This window comes from Pezoporus flaviventris, unplaced genomic scaffold (assembly GCF_033815535.1).
Source record: "Pezoporus flaviventris isolate CSIRO_AGI_PZ_B2104156 unplaced genomic scaffold, CSIRO_AGI_Pfla_v1 ptg000037l, whole genome shotgun sequence".
Classification (NCBI taxonomy): domain Eukaryota; kingdom Metazoa; phylum Chordata; class Aves; order Psittaciformes; family Psittacidae; genus Pezoporus; species Pezoporus flaviventris.
In genome coordinates, this window is record NW_026892585.1 from 21,772,949 (window position 1) to 21,787,259 (window position 14,311).

At 41.2% G+C, this 14,311-nt stretch overlaps 1 protein-coding gene across 6 annotated transcripts in view; it reads left to right on the plus strand.

The window, feature by feature from the left end:
- The window catches only part of LRRC3B (leucine rich repeat containing 3B), a 41,850-nt gene that overhangs the window by 8,943 nt on the left and 18,596 nt on the right, over positions 1-14,311 (plus strand). The gene's annotated exons all lie outside the window — the stretch shown is intronic.

Here is a 14,311-nt window from a genome sequence, read left to right on the forward strand (position 1 = left end):
GGGCATCTGTGTGAAGCGTTCACAGCTATCAGCAGTAATGGGCTTCCCTCAGAAGCTGTCATTTTACAAGTCTGTTCAGGAGCTGCTGGGCTTTTCTACAAAAGAGAAGTTTCTTTATAGGATGGGTGTCTTGTCCAGGGTGTAAGACCAATGATGACAAGTTTTCAGTCCCTGCTGCTGTGAAACTTAGGCTCACTGCACTCTAAAATCCTGCCTTTGGAGTTTTTAATATGAATATCATCACCGTGAGTCAAGGATGTTTTTAAATGCCATCGTTTGCATAAAACCTTCAGTGCTGTGATTCAGGGCTTCAGGAGGTCTTCTCTGAAACCTTACTATGGAAAAGTGCTCAATTCTTTTCCCCCAGTGAGTGGCATGGTTTAGAGGAGAGTGGGTAGGTGAGACTTCAATGTTCTCAGCAATGGACGAGTCCTGTGTGGCATTTTGCAATGTAGGCTTAAAACCTCTAACTTGCCATCCAGTTGTTCTTTGTTTTTTTGTTTATGTTTCTGGGTTGTTTGGTTTGGTTTGGTTCGGTTCTTTTCCCCTTCCCAAGAACTTTTAAAACCTTGTTCTAATTTTTCTGTGAATCAAAGTGATGTTTAAAGAACGAAGTCCATTAGAGTTGCTGGCACAACAAAGAAAAAGAGTTTTGGAAGATGTGAGTCAGATGAGGAGGTCTGAAATGGGAGGTGGACAGGTCTTCCCTTTCTCAGAGGAAAATGGACGTTCTGAATAAGAAGCTGAGGTGTTGTCAAGTGACAGATTAGAAAAGCCTTGAAAAGGTTTACAGCACTTCTGCGTTTCCCAGTCAAGGGTTGAGAAATGTTTTATTTTAGCATAGCAGTCAACTTAGTAAAAAGTAAACTTTGTGCAATGTTGCTTGCAATTATTTGGATACTAACGAGAATGTTTAGAGCCCCTGAACTTTTTTTCTTTTTATCTTCCTGTTGTTATTCCCTTTTCATTGCTGCTGCTTTTTGAAAGTTATATTTTCCCTGTCTTAGGGGTGTGAGCTGCAGAGAACTCTTTACAATCCACCAACTTAAAGCCTTATTTTGGGCTAAAGGCAGCAGGGCAGTAGAAGAGTTTCAGTGCTGGTGCCTGGAGCTGGTCCTCCTGGGCCCCTGATGAAGCTGGTGAGTGTGTCTGCTGGGGATGGAGCTGAATTCTTATGAGGCAAAGGCGCAGCAGGAATGTGTGTAGGTTCACACCTGAAACCAGGGTTGTGCAGAGGTGTTCCATTTGATAATGATATTGCTATTTGTTTTGGAAACATCAGTATTATGGGATTTTTATTTTTTCCCCTTGGGAATCACTCATCACTCACATTTAAGGATTTGAGGTAAACCTGCATAAATCTGAGCTCACTGAAGTTGCTTTAAGGTGGGTGCAAGCCGTAGCAGATTTATGTCCATAATGCATATGCTGCCTCAGTTTGTGATAGTCTTACGCAAAATGATAACGACAACACCTGGTGAATGTATCAGTATTCACACTGATCTGAGTGCAGCATATATGCAAATGGGAAGAAAGGTATTGTTCCTAACTTGTGATATAAAAATACTTGAAATAACTATTTCTGGGAGTTATCTATTGAATTCATATCTACCCTTGTCATCTGACAGGCTACTAAAACAGAATTCTGCTCAAAATTATAGAAGTGACAGTCATACAGTGCCTTTCATTCCTGCTGAGCCAGGTTATGTAGTTTGTTCAGGGAGACTGGGATCTTGCTTCAGTTGTTCAAGGACATTCCTTTGGAAAAGGATTTGCGGAATTTGCAATTGTGCCCATAAATGTCCCACCCCTCCCTGCAACATGGTAAAGTTTCCATTGCAACCCTACTGTTCTGTGTTGGGGAACCAGCATTTCTGTCTTATTTGTTTTGTTTGTTCCATCTTTTTCAGCCCCCCGTGGTTGTGTTGTGCTTGCAGTGCACAGACCATGCTTTTCTTCCTCTGCACTGCTGTTATGTAGAATTGCTTCTGTGCTCTGTCAGCATTTGACCCCTTGCAGCTGGCAGCAAATAGAGGAAATCATATATACAGAGACTCAAACTCTGCCCTCAGCTACACTTTTGAAAACCTGTGGCATTTTACTATCGGCTTGGAAAGACTTAAGAAATCCTATGAGACCTGCTCCACTGAAAGTAGCTCTGTAAATGTTAGGGCTGTTGTTTTTGCCCTAGTACATTTTATTTTAAAGCTGTATACCTGAACTTCAGTCGATGATACTGTTGCATAACATTGAAATAGAAGGACAGAGTATGAGGTGTGTTGTGCTGTCAGTGGAGTTTGCTACTAATACTGTCTTTGCTAGGTGCCATAGCAGTGTCTGTGCTGTGAGACAAATGTGCTCTATGGGCTTCTGGTTCCTGGCAAGGTTCAAATCACTGGTCACAGTGTGACCATCCTCCTCATGGCCTGATCTCTTCTGGGAAGGAGCCAGGCCCATCTGCTGGCAGGGCTGGACAGCAGAGGTGTCAAGTCCTGAGCCCATCTTGGTGGACACTGCAGCACAGTGAGTCCCAGGCAGCAGAGAACATTGTCCTGCCTGGCCCAAGAAAACTGGGTTTAGGTCTGACATGTTTCTGACACCATCTAGTATGGAGCAAGCAGGGGGCTGAGGAATGTAAAGGGCAGGAGGCTGCACCACCTTAGTCTCCAGGCAGCGGATTGCAGCTCTGGGGTTTGGCCCATGGTGGTGTAGCTTGCTGCCCTGCCATTGATGACTGCAAAACATTAGGGTACTTGGGGGTGTATGTTGCTGTATGGAAAGGCTTGTATGACTTTTTTTGTTTCATGTTTAGTGCAGAACCATAGGAAATACTGTTCAGCCTACAGACAGATGTTGTACTCACTATAGCGTCTTTGACTCATAGCGATCTCTCTGAGCGTGGAGGATACTTCATACAGCTGGTTCACAAATAGCTGAAGAGTCTGAATAGCTTATAATTCTCTCTTATCACTGCAGTAAGTGTTGCAGTGATAGACCTGAGCGGACTGAAGTTACAGTCAAAAAGCCCTGCCCTGAGGCATTTACTCTTCTTGGTTTCTGTGCATTGTGATCCTACTGAGACAAGAGGGCAAATTATGCGAAGAGGAAGTAAAACAGAGGATATGATGAGATGTATTATACATGCCTCTAGTTGTGAGACATTTTTATCTGCTCCTGGTTTTTTAATTTTTTCAGTAAGAGATTTTGTGTTTTGGTTTGGTTTTTGGTTGTTTTGTTGTTTTTTTTCTAGACTGAATGGAAATTTTTCTTTTGTTTAATGTAGAAAGGGAGTTGGAAATATCAAAATTACATGTGAATTATTTATGTGTTCAATTTGCTGTTGTGAATGGAGGAGCAAAGATCTTAAAAGCTGTTAATTGCTACAGATTTCAATGTTCTGACTATGGTTGTAGCTGCAGGCCATGCAGGCTCTGGAGGGTAACTTAGTGCCATGCAGTCTAAGAGCACTTCTGGGAGGGAGGAGGGAATGTCCCAAAACACTGATGAGCAGTGAGGTTGCATCTAGATGTTTTGTCATGCTGCCGGAGGGAAGCGGTGTTTTTCCTTCAAGACCTGAAGATGAACAACTTTATGTTTTTTTCTGGTAAGTCTAGAACAGAAGAAAGAATAGAACAAACATTACGATCCTGTAATATAGCAGCTTCATATTTTTTATTCTGTACTTCCCACATTCAAGGGATTTCCTAGCAAGAATAGAAACATCTGCAGTAACAATTCCTATTTATGTTAATCTTTTGCAATCAGCAGGCAGTCTGAAATAATTACAATGAATGCACCCTCTGTTCCAAAAACTCACAACTTGCATTTATTTCAGACTGCTTTGCCTCAGAAGCCTGAGAACATAATCCCTCATTCTGCTCTCTTTCATCTCCTTTATATGAATTTATCTTTTTGTGAGCTTCATTAACAATGGCTATGCCATAATAAATAATATAAATCAAGAAGTTTTTAATTAAGTTAGGTAACAACAAAAAAAATGATAATAAATTTTACTAGGTAACATTTTCAAGCAATAAATTTGCACACAAAGTGTGTAATGAAGTAGACCAGGGTAAAAGCTGAAAACTGATTTTATTATTTTTTTTTTAGCCTTCATAGCTGCAAAAAGATTTTTGTTTCTTTCTTTCAAAAAAGAAAAAAACAACTTTTTAAAATCGTTTCTAATATATTTTGTGCAAAGGATTATGCAAATTTAGCAGAAGAAAACAGCAGTTAATGACAAAGACATGACCAAGAGTATGTTTGACCACATGAAAACACATCATCCAGTCTTTCTTCCTCTGTTTCTTTTAGCTTCTTGCTCAAGTCAGGGTAGTTTTCTCCAGAGCAGTGACCTTTCAGCTCCATTAATTTTTATATATTTTTTTTTTGTGCCAGGCAGAATTGAAGGTGTATTTTTGATCGAATTGGCCAATGAATGCCGTATAAAGATCACATTCAGAGCTGAGTCTCCATGCTGGTGCTCTGTGCATTTTAGCTGGGCTGCTTGCCCAGGTATGTGGGAAGGAAAAGTAAGATCAGCCTTGGCCCACGTGTGCAATGCCATGGAGTGACTCCTCGGGTGTCCTCTGCAGCTACCAGCACCTGCTTTGGCTTTGATTTCCTAGGCTTGCATCCAGAAATACTAAGATTGCTATGCGATCCCCTGCCTCCTCACCTCTTACATGGCTCGGCCAGGCTGCTTTCACTTGGCAGTGTTCCCATCGAAGGGATTTGGTCCAACAAGGAGCGATTTGGTTTTCCTGTATGTCCAGGATATATACAGCTTCATGACAGTGAATAGTGCTCTGATTTTCAATGGTGAGACGATGAAGGCATTAACAAAAAATGGGGAAGAGGGCACAGAAAGGAACTCTTTAAAAATTGCCAATTATTGGTTTGTGGTTTTGCCTATAGAGTCACAGAGAGTGATGTATGTTGGTACTTTACATTCACTGTTTTGCTTTGGTGATGTATGGATTTGGAATAATGTTTTGTAATTGTCTTTCACAAGTGCTAAAGGCTCTGTATTGAAGGCTATGAAAAATAATAACCTGTATTTATTATGTCTGTAAAGCACCCTTTCATTTTGGTATTTTAGATTATGACTGATTTAGAGAGGCAAGATTGATGTCAGCAAAATCAATTTATGGTTTTGTGGGGTTGTGGGTTTTTTTGGGTCCTCTCCCATTATTCTACGTACCATCAAACTCTGAAACCAGGGAATATGACTTATGGACATTCTGTGAGAAAACATAGCACCAGGTCATTTGATTTGTGTGTACACAGAGTTAGGGCTGCAGGGTGAGAAAAAGATGTATGATGAGTGAGAGAAGGGAAAGACAGATGCTGGGTCAGATTGTGATAATACTGCCTGTGGTGGCATTGACAGCTCTGTGTCTCTGTCCTCTCCTAGTCAGCTGTCCCCTCATCTTGGGTCACTGCAGGCATAGCTCAGTATTGTGGGAAACAAAAAATGGTCTCTTGCAGTATACTGGCTCTACCAGTAATTCTTCTTCTTTCTGCAATTTATATGTAATATTTAACGAGGCGAGGTCTGTTGTGAAGATGAAATGGAGCTATGTAACTCCTAATATTCACCAGAAATGTCGCAAACCTGTGAGCAGGTGGATTTCTTGCAGTTCCCTCACAGACTACAGTTAATTATCTACCAGAAGACATTATAAAACATTGCAGTATATTCAGATATTGTTTCTCTCTGTCCCTGCCTTTTATGCACTGAAACAGAAGAAATTGTAATTGTAGAGATGGTAGGAGGTCATAAGGTTTATATAGCAGAAGTACATCTATTTTACAGAAAATGCTCCACTTATGTTTTAGGATTCTACTTGAACAATTGCCAGATAACACTCCTGGACTTTTAGAATATCACACAGAAATCATTGCTGTAGTCCTTTGCAAAAGTTGAGAACTTGTAGTATGCACGGTAGCCTGGTGATAAAGAAGAGGAAGGACACATAGGTCCAGAGAGCAAAACCAAGGTGAAAGGAAGGAGTAAATGGGAACAAAAGAATGGTGTGTCTGTGTGACCTTAATACACAGAAAAAGAGGGGGAAATCAGTCAAGAAAAGGTAGGAAATAGAATATTGTGTTGTTTGAGAAAAGCAACTGACTAATAGTCACTTGCTAGGGTGAGAACATGGTACGTTCAAGAGGAGACTCAAGTGGACCTTCCCCCAGAAGTTTGGGAATCTCCAACATGAAGGACCTTAGTGTGGATAGGAGGGAACTCTCCCTCTTCAAGTGGTACAAATTAGCCAAGGCAGAGAAAATTTTTAATTGTATCTGGAAAACAAGATATTAGAAATTAAGGTCTTGATGACAGGAGTGTGTCAAATTAATGCATTATGTATTTTTGGAATTATACAATGTGTCATAAGCCAATTTTGTTGCATGGGAAATGTGACATCTTCTCCCTTGTGAGTGAGGTTTCCAAAGGAGTGAAAAGCAAGGAAAATGTAAAGCAAAAAGAGAAGTTGTCAAATGGAGAAGAAAAACATTGACTGTGCTATTTAAACTGTATAAATCAGCAGTGGTGTATCATACCTCTCAGCCCCTTGTGGTAGTTCTGTGCTAGAACTGATAGGCTGCTAGATCCGTTTTCCATTTTGGTCCTGTCAGGCAATAGATTTTACCTTGACCTGTAAAGCCAGTCATATCCTTTTACATAGCAGTGACTTCCCAGAGAGCAGAAACATAAATCTACGCTGTTGCTATGAGGTACCTGCTGTGCTTCACAGCAGATCTGTTTTTTAACTCGCAAGAATGTGTGCAAGAGGATTTCGCTGGGCTGCTGAATATACTTGTGCTGCAGTTCTACATACTGAATTCTTGTTTCTTTGGCTTGCAGAATCTGAACAGTTTAGAAAGCAAATGTAGAATTAATGTCTGCAGTCTGAAATGGTCTTCCTTTTTCAGAAAAAATACTGTTTCTGGCATTCCTGTTGAGGAAGAGGAGCTATCCTTTCAAACATATTCGGTATAGGTATGAAATTGTTCAAAGAGCTGGCAATTAGTAAGTATTATTCACTGCTGATGCTGCTTTGCTTCTAGTACAGTGAATGTATTTTTGGAGTAGAAATAAATCCAAGTCTCTCCAGGGGCTATTGGTATTTTGCTAATGCTAAATTAAAGTGTGCCATGTGCTGTGCGCTGGGGGTGGTCAGTAGTGGTTTGACAGAATTTAATTGTGTGTGTGGCAGGGGTGCTCTGGGTCACTGCGTGGTAGGTGTGATACAGCCACAATCTGGTGGGAAAGCAATCTTTCACAGTGCCTCATGTTTTCATGAACAGGCAGGAGATATCTCCAAGCTGCTTTCCATCCTGCCTACAAGTGAGGTGGTCCAGCTCCTGTAGTGGGTATCCTGCACAGCCAGTTTTTGTTCCTTCTGCTCATCACCTATTCCTTTGCTTTTTGTACTCCCAAACTTAAAATGAGAAATGTTAATTAGAAGCCATGAAACAGAGTTTGGAAGCTGAGCTACCTTAAAGAACCAGTAAGTGAAGAAGCAGGTCTAAATTAGAGAAGAAGGGAAGTAAGCTTTATAGTATCCAAAATTATCTTTCTATTAAGCATAGTTTTGGAGGTATCAGTGCAAAAATTTAGTAGTATTCCCTTTTTGGGACATCTGGTATATGTTGGAAGTCCTTAAAATGGCATGTTGTTCTGTACATTTTGACAACTTGTCCTGTTAATATATATTTGGTATTATTTTTCTTGATGAGGTCCTTGCTTTTCTCAGCCGTAGGCATTGAGAGTGTTCACCCTGCCCAGACTGGTGCAGTCAGTGCACAGTGTGTTGCAGTATGTCTGAGCTAAAATAAAGTGTTAGTAGGAAGAGACCACCGAAATTAAACTTGTGAATCACAGAATCAGCTGGGTTGGAAAAGACCTTTAAGATGATCAAGTTCAACCATGACCCCAGGACAGCCAATTCCACCACAAATCCATGTCTCTGAGGGCTGCATCTGCACAGTTTTTGAATACTTCCAGGGATGGTGATTCCACCACTGGCCTGGGCAGCCTGTTCCAATGCCTGAGCACCCTTTCAATTGAAGAAAGTTTCCCGAATACCCAGTCTAAACCTCCTCTGGCATAGCTTGAGGCTGTTACCTCTTGTCCTATCGTTTGTTACTTGGGAGGAGAGACTGACCCCCACCTCGCTACAGCCTCCTTTCAGGTAGCTTAGAGAGCAATAAGGTCCCACCTCAGCCTTCTCCAGACTAACCCCCACAGTTCCCTCAGCCGTTCCTCATCACACTTGTGCTCCAGGCCCTTCACCAGCTCTGTTGCCCTTCTCTGGGCCTGCTCCAGCACCTCAGTGTCTCTCTTGTAGTGAGGGGCCCAGAACTGAGCACAGGATTTGAGGTGCAACCTCACCAGCGCTCAGTACAGAGGAATGATCACTGCCCTGGTCCTGCTGGCCACACTATTGCTGATACAAGCCAGGAAGCTGTTGGCCTTCTTGGCTGCCTGGGCACAAGGTGCTCATGTTCATTTCCATCAGTCAGCACCCCTAAGTCCTTTTCCACTGAGCAGCTTTCCAGCCACTCTTCCTCAAGCCTGGAGCACTGCATTGGGTTGACCAGGAGACCAGGTTGGTCAAGCAGGACCTGCCCTTCATGAACCCATGCTGACTGGGCCTGATTGCTCTCTTTTCCTGCATGTTCTTTATGATCTCACTTAGGATAATCTGCTCCATGACTTTCACTGGGGTGAGGCTGAGAGGCCTGTAGTTTCCAGGGTTTTCCGTCCTGTCCTTTTTCTAGAGAGACTTCATGTTGGCCAACCTCCAGTCCTCTGGGACCTGCCCACTAGACCAGGACTGCTGGTAAATGATGGAATGCCTTGGCGAGCTCCCCTGCCAGCTCTTTCAGCACTCTTGGGTGGAACCCATCTGGCCACATAGACTTGAGTGTAAGTCTTCCATCTGAGCCAGCAGATTTGTCTGTTAGGGAAGTTTCTTGAAGAGCTGAGTTGGAGGCCCTATTTCTTCTTCGTGCTCTCTTCTCTATCTTGCACTGAGGGCTAAGCCAGCTCAGGCAACTGTGCAGTGGTGTGGACAGTATTCCGATGAGAATGACCTCTGTAGCGTGCAGTAACTCCAGGGATAATTTTTTGGATGCAGCTTGGTGATATATAGTATAGGTGAAGGTTTGGGAGAAAAGTACCCCTGATGTGTACTGCACCACAGCAGTCCTCAGTGAAGGGTTGATGGCCTGGGGCAGGGAATTAGCAGGATCTGTGTTTGCAGCTCAGTGCAGGTCCTATATCTGGTTGGGTGGTGGCAGGGCAGAATAGTTTGGGAGGAGAGTGAAACATCTGAAAATACATGGGGCTAGCATGGTGTTTGGGAGTCTGTGTGTGGAATGGTCGTGTTTTGCTAATTTGTTTAGTAATTTGTGATGGCAGTAGCTGAATATTTAACAGCTTAAATCTAAGCAACTGGCATTTCATGCTTTGGTGAAGAGAGAGTGGGTGAGTGAAATAGTAGGGGTAAATTGTGAATAGGAGTGAAACCAATATGCGCAGCTTTCTCTGAACCTGCCTTCCTCTTTCTTTGTGTAACACTGAGCAGCTGGGGCTGCGCTATCTCAGTTCATCATCACTAATCAGGCTGTAGAGCTCTGGGGATATGTTTTGCTTTCGGTTGCTTTGGTAGAAATCTAAACTTATTACCTAAATTATTTGCATTTAGACCAGCAAAACTGCAAACAGAATTTGAGCCTTTTTTTGTCAGTGTGGCTGGTGGGAAGAGACTGCTAGCTTTGTTGAGTCAAAGAAGAAACTGCTTGAATACAAAATGAGAAAGCATTGGCTCTATTGTGGAGTTTATTCCCTCTGTGAGGAAAATTATACTAAACTTAGTAGGGATAAAACTAATCAAGTTCACTATAAATTAATTAAAATTACTTTGTTTATTTAAAGACATTTTCCTAATCCATAGTATTTGTGCCAAACCTGTAAGAACATAGGACACAAGACTTGAACAAGTTAGTTACAGAGGTGTATGAATTCCTTCAGCTGTTTCAAACATTTTTTTCAGGAAGATTCTTTCCCCCCATTGAATTCAAGAGTTTTTCTCTCAGGTGGCCCACTGCATTCCCTATATGCTTTCTAATGCCAGGCTAGGTAGGTATATTTATGAGTTGCCATCCTAGACTGCTTTCTCCAGAGGTGTAATTTTGAGACTGGTGTTTCATTTATTGCTGTGTTTACCTTGGTCTGAATATATGATTCCATCTGTTGTTCAGATTGCAGACTGATGACTCATTCCTTTGCTTCACCGGAGAGCTGCATGGGATCTATTCCCATACTCAGATGAGCTTTGGAAGCGAGCTAACGAGAAATGTTTACAGCATTCAGGGTAAATCAAAATTCCACAGACACACTTGGTTTATGAAAAAAAGAAAAAAGAAACCACAAACATCTAAAAAAGGTTTGCTGTAACTACGCCAATTTTTAAAGAATAATTTATCTGTTTTATTGTGCCTTTGTTGGGCCTCACTGTGTATGCAAAGGATGTAAGAAGATGCTCTCTGCTCCTTTCTAGCACTCATGAATGAAGTCAGGGTGTTCAGAAGCAGAGTTGATGCTTCCACTCAGGAGCAGGGTGTAGCAAAACAACCACCACCACCACCAGAGACATTCATCTCACATCCTGTAGAAATCCATACAAAGAAAGAACTCCTAGTGGGCTGTCCACTACATTTACAGGAGGTTTTTCTGTAGAGGAGCAGTTTTCTGCATACCATGTCCCTACATGACTTAGCAGCATCCAGTAGGTGTGAATGCTTGTCTCTACAGAGCAGGATATGCAGAAGATGAAAAGATGGGTGGTGGAGGGAGACATGGTGACTAGCTCTCTATTCCTGGAAGTATCCCCTCAGCATGGATGAATAGGATCCTCACACTGTGTCATTGCTGGGGATTAAGCCATTTTCCCCGTGGATCCTGTGTTTGGCAGAAAGCTGTGCAGGAAGGGTAGTGTGCCTCCAGATTTAAACATATGCAGAAATCAGTGCTTGCCTAATAACTTAGTTCTTTATTATCCCCTGGTTTCTTCTGTTCTGTGACATGCGTTTCAGATACTGCACATGCTGATTTTATTTTGCGTGCCATGTGGTTTTAACACATGGTGAAGGAAGGATATTCAGACTTGAACTATTTCATCTGTCAGGTTTCCAGTGTCACTTTTTCTTCTTGGTATTTCTTCTGGTATTTTTATTTAGTTTTTTAAAAATAAGACATTGAATTTAGATTGCTACTATAAAACTGGTTATTCCTGTTCATTACTAAAAGGTATATTAGTGAACTGCAACTGAAAGAATTATCAGGGTATAATTTAGCCTTTTTTTTTTGCAGGGTAGGGAATTTGCTTATGTTAGGATTTCTGCTTTGGTGGGTCTGTGAAGACTACAAAGTTTAATTTTCTAGGTAATTCTAACTTGTACAGTTTCCAAGTTTTTATCTGCTGGCTTTGAATGGTATGGGGGAATTTGTAATAAAGACTTGTCATGGAATTTGAAGAATACCTTTATGCTCAGGGTAAATAGATAATCTCTTTCCTTATTTAAGTAAAGGTCTCAGCCAGTGCTCTTGCTGATGGCATCTTTTTGAGCTAAGCTGGATTATTGTAATGTGAAGAATGCAACAGCCAAGTGATACCAGGCAGTATTTTTGTTATCTGCTTGTAAGTCATGCCCTCATGGTAGTTAAAACGGCATAAAGACTTTATACTGGGCATGCTCAACCTGTCTTCTAAATGCTGTGTTCATACCCCTTCTCTGTTAGCCACCTGGGACCCGTCTTCACCTAAAAAACATTTCTTGCGGCCATCTGGGGAGTCTGCATGACCACAGTCCCCAGAACTGTTCTTCAGCCCTGCTACCAAGCTGTGTTTGCACAAGATAGAAGCTGGGTGGGGAGGGTGAGCACTGGGATTTCTCTAAGGCCGGTTTATTAGGTTCCTACAAAACAACCTTCCATCCGACTGTATAGTCAAGTATCGCTTATAAATATTTCCCTTCTCGTTTTTTTTTTTAATAGTCTGGATGTTGAGCTTTTGAAACCGTGAAGTCAATTACATTCTTGTGTACCAGATTCTGCAGAAGGTTTTTTTGGCCAATGGTGACTGATACGAAAGAGGAGTGTGGACTAATTCTGTTTAACAGCTTGTGCAAAATATATGTAGGAGTGTAAGGAAGAAACTGTCACTACTGAATCTCAGAAGAAGTAAATGTAAGAAAAATGTTTAGAATTTAGGCAGGAAGGAGAAAATGGTGTGCACAGATTGAACGTGAAGGATCAAGTCCCCTTTCAAAAAGGGAAGCTATCCGAATGCTGTTTGGGAAATCTGGGTAGTTTTCAGAGAGCATATTCTGTTGTATCTTGCTTCTTATTAACAAGCCTCTAAATTTTTGGTGCATATCATAGTTTTACCACATGCCATTACAGCTGCTGACTAAAGCTAGAAATTTGTTTCTACCGAGGATGAGTATCCTCATAGCACACGCACAAAGAGATCGGCTGACTGTATTCCTTACCTTTTGATGGAGCTAAAATGTTTTTTTACAAGCCACTTCAAAAAAACAAAGTGCATTTCATTGATAGTTATAGGAGCACTAACTTTATGTGCCATTTCTTATGAAGCAGATCAAAATGGTAGTTTACAAACAATGACTAAAGCAAGGCTTTGAAGAAAAAAAAACAAACCACAGACTTGGCTTCCATCAGTGTAGCAAAATATTTACTTAACTGAGTGTGACTTCCATTTGGTATTTTTACACTTCATTTCTTCTCTTTACCGTAGTGTTGAATCTTGCTTACTTTAGGTAGTCATGCATGAATACACCATATTAAGTAGTATTTTTACGAGTTATCTGGACATTTTAATTTTTTTATGCATAGACCTATGAATTAAAAAATGCTACTTGAAAAAATGGTTTCAGATGGCACTGAAAGATCAAAGTAACTCATTATTGGCTTCTTTACATAGGTACTCTGGGTTCTTTTAGGCATTAATTTTTGTGTAGATCTCTTTTTTTTAATCGTCATCTGTCAGATTAACCAAAATGAAGATACCATGAGTTAAATTAACAGAGAAACAGGTTAACACGTAGAAGCATTGACAACTTTTCTCGGAAATAGCTTTTTAAATTGGTTTAATCCCAATGGTCAAACTAATAAGTCTAACCAGAAAAGAATGGACATTTTTGTGGAGAAGGATGAAAGACATTAAGAGAAAGTTGTGAAACCCAAGGGGGAAGTATACAAACAGTGACTTTTGAAACAGTCTAGCCTTATGACCAGAAAGAACTAAAAAACCCATAGAGATTTAATTGCTTCCTTACCATCAGACCTTTCCACCATGAGCAGTGCTGTAAGGAGCAGTGAGTAAGCAGTGGTTGTCATAACTCAGAGGCAAGGACTGTGGGCAATTATGTGGTGGGCTGACTTTTTTTAGGCTTTAATGCCTAGGGGAGCTTCTCTTCAGCATAAAACAGGAGTAGAAATTGGACTTGTTGCTTTAAAATATAAAACCAAATTGTTCAGGGCATTCGAAAGGAATTTGTTTGCTACCAGTGCTGTCAGTCCTTGAATTTTAAAGGAGTTCTTTTTGTTACTGTGAACTTGAAAACTGAGATAGTGCTTTTCTTTTGGGGCATGAACTACATGATCCAATGACGCCTTTGCTTGCATGTGGAGGTCATCTCCACAGCTGAGTAACTCTGTGGCTTTGGAAGAAATCTGGTCAGCACTAGCACTCCCCTTTTCACCTGCAGATTATCTGGACCTATACAAGTATGGAGCAGAAGTGGTATGTCTTGCTTTTCCAGCAACTTGCAGCACTTGAACTTTGCTTCAGTCTGACCTCTTGGGAGTCACAGAGATTGCTAGGTTAAGCAAATAGCCTGATAGGAAGTTTGACTAATACCAGGAGATAAAAACAATTGTGCTGGCTGTGCTGAAAAATAGCAGCAGAAAGCCACAGAGAATCCCCGAGTGAATGCAATCACAAGGTACCAAGCAGAGGTGGGTGCTCTTGGTTTGGCAAGCTGGGAACCAGCAGGATAAAGGCCTGTTTTTCTTTTAAGGCTTCAGTGGGAGGCTTCAAGAAAAACCTTTGTGGCTTGTTCCTGTAGAACTCTACATGTGAGTTGGCATCAGATTTTCTAAGCAGGATGGTAAATGATGGATGGAAAAATATTTTTCCTATTAGAGTCCATTTACTGACTTCTCAAATTAATAACACAAGTTGGAATTTTGGAAAGCTTGTTCTACCGTGGC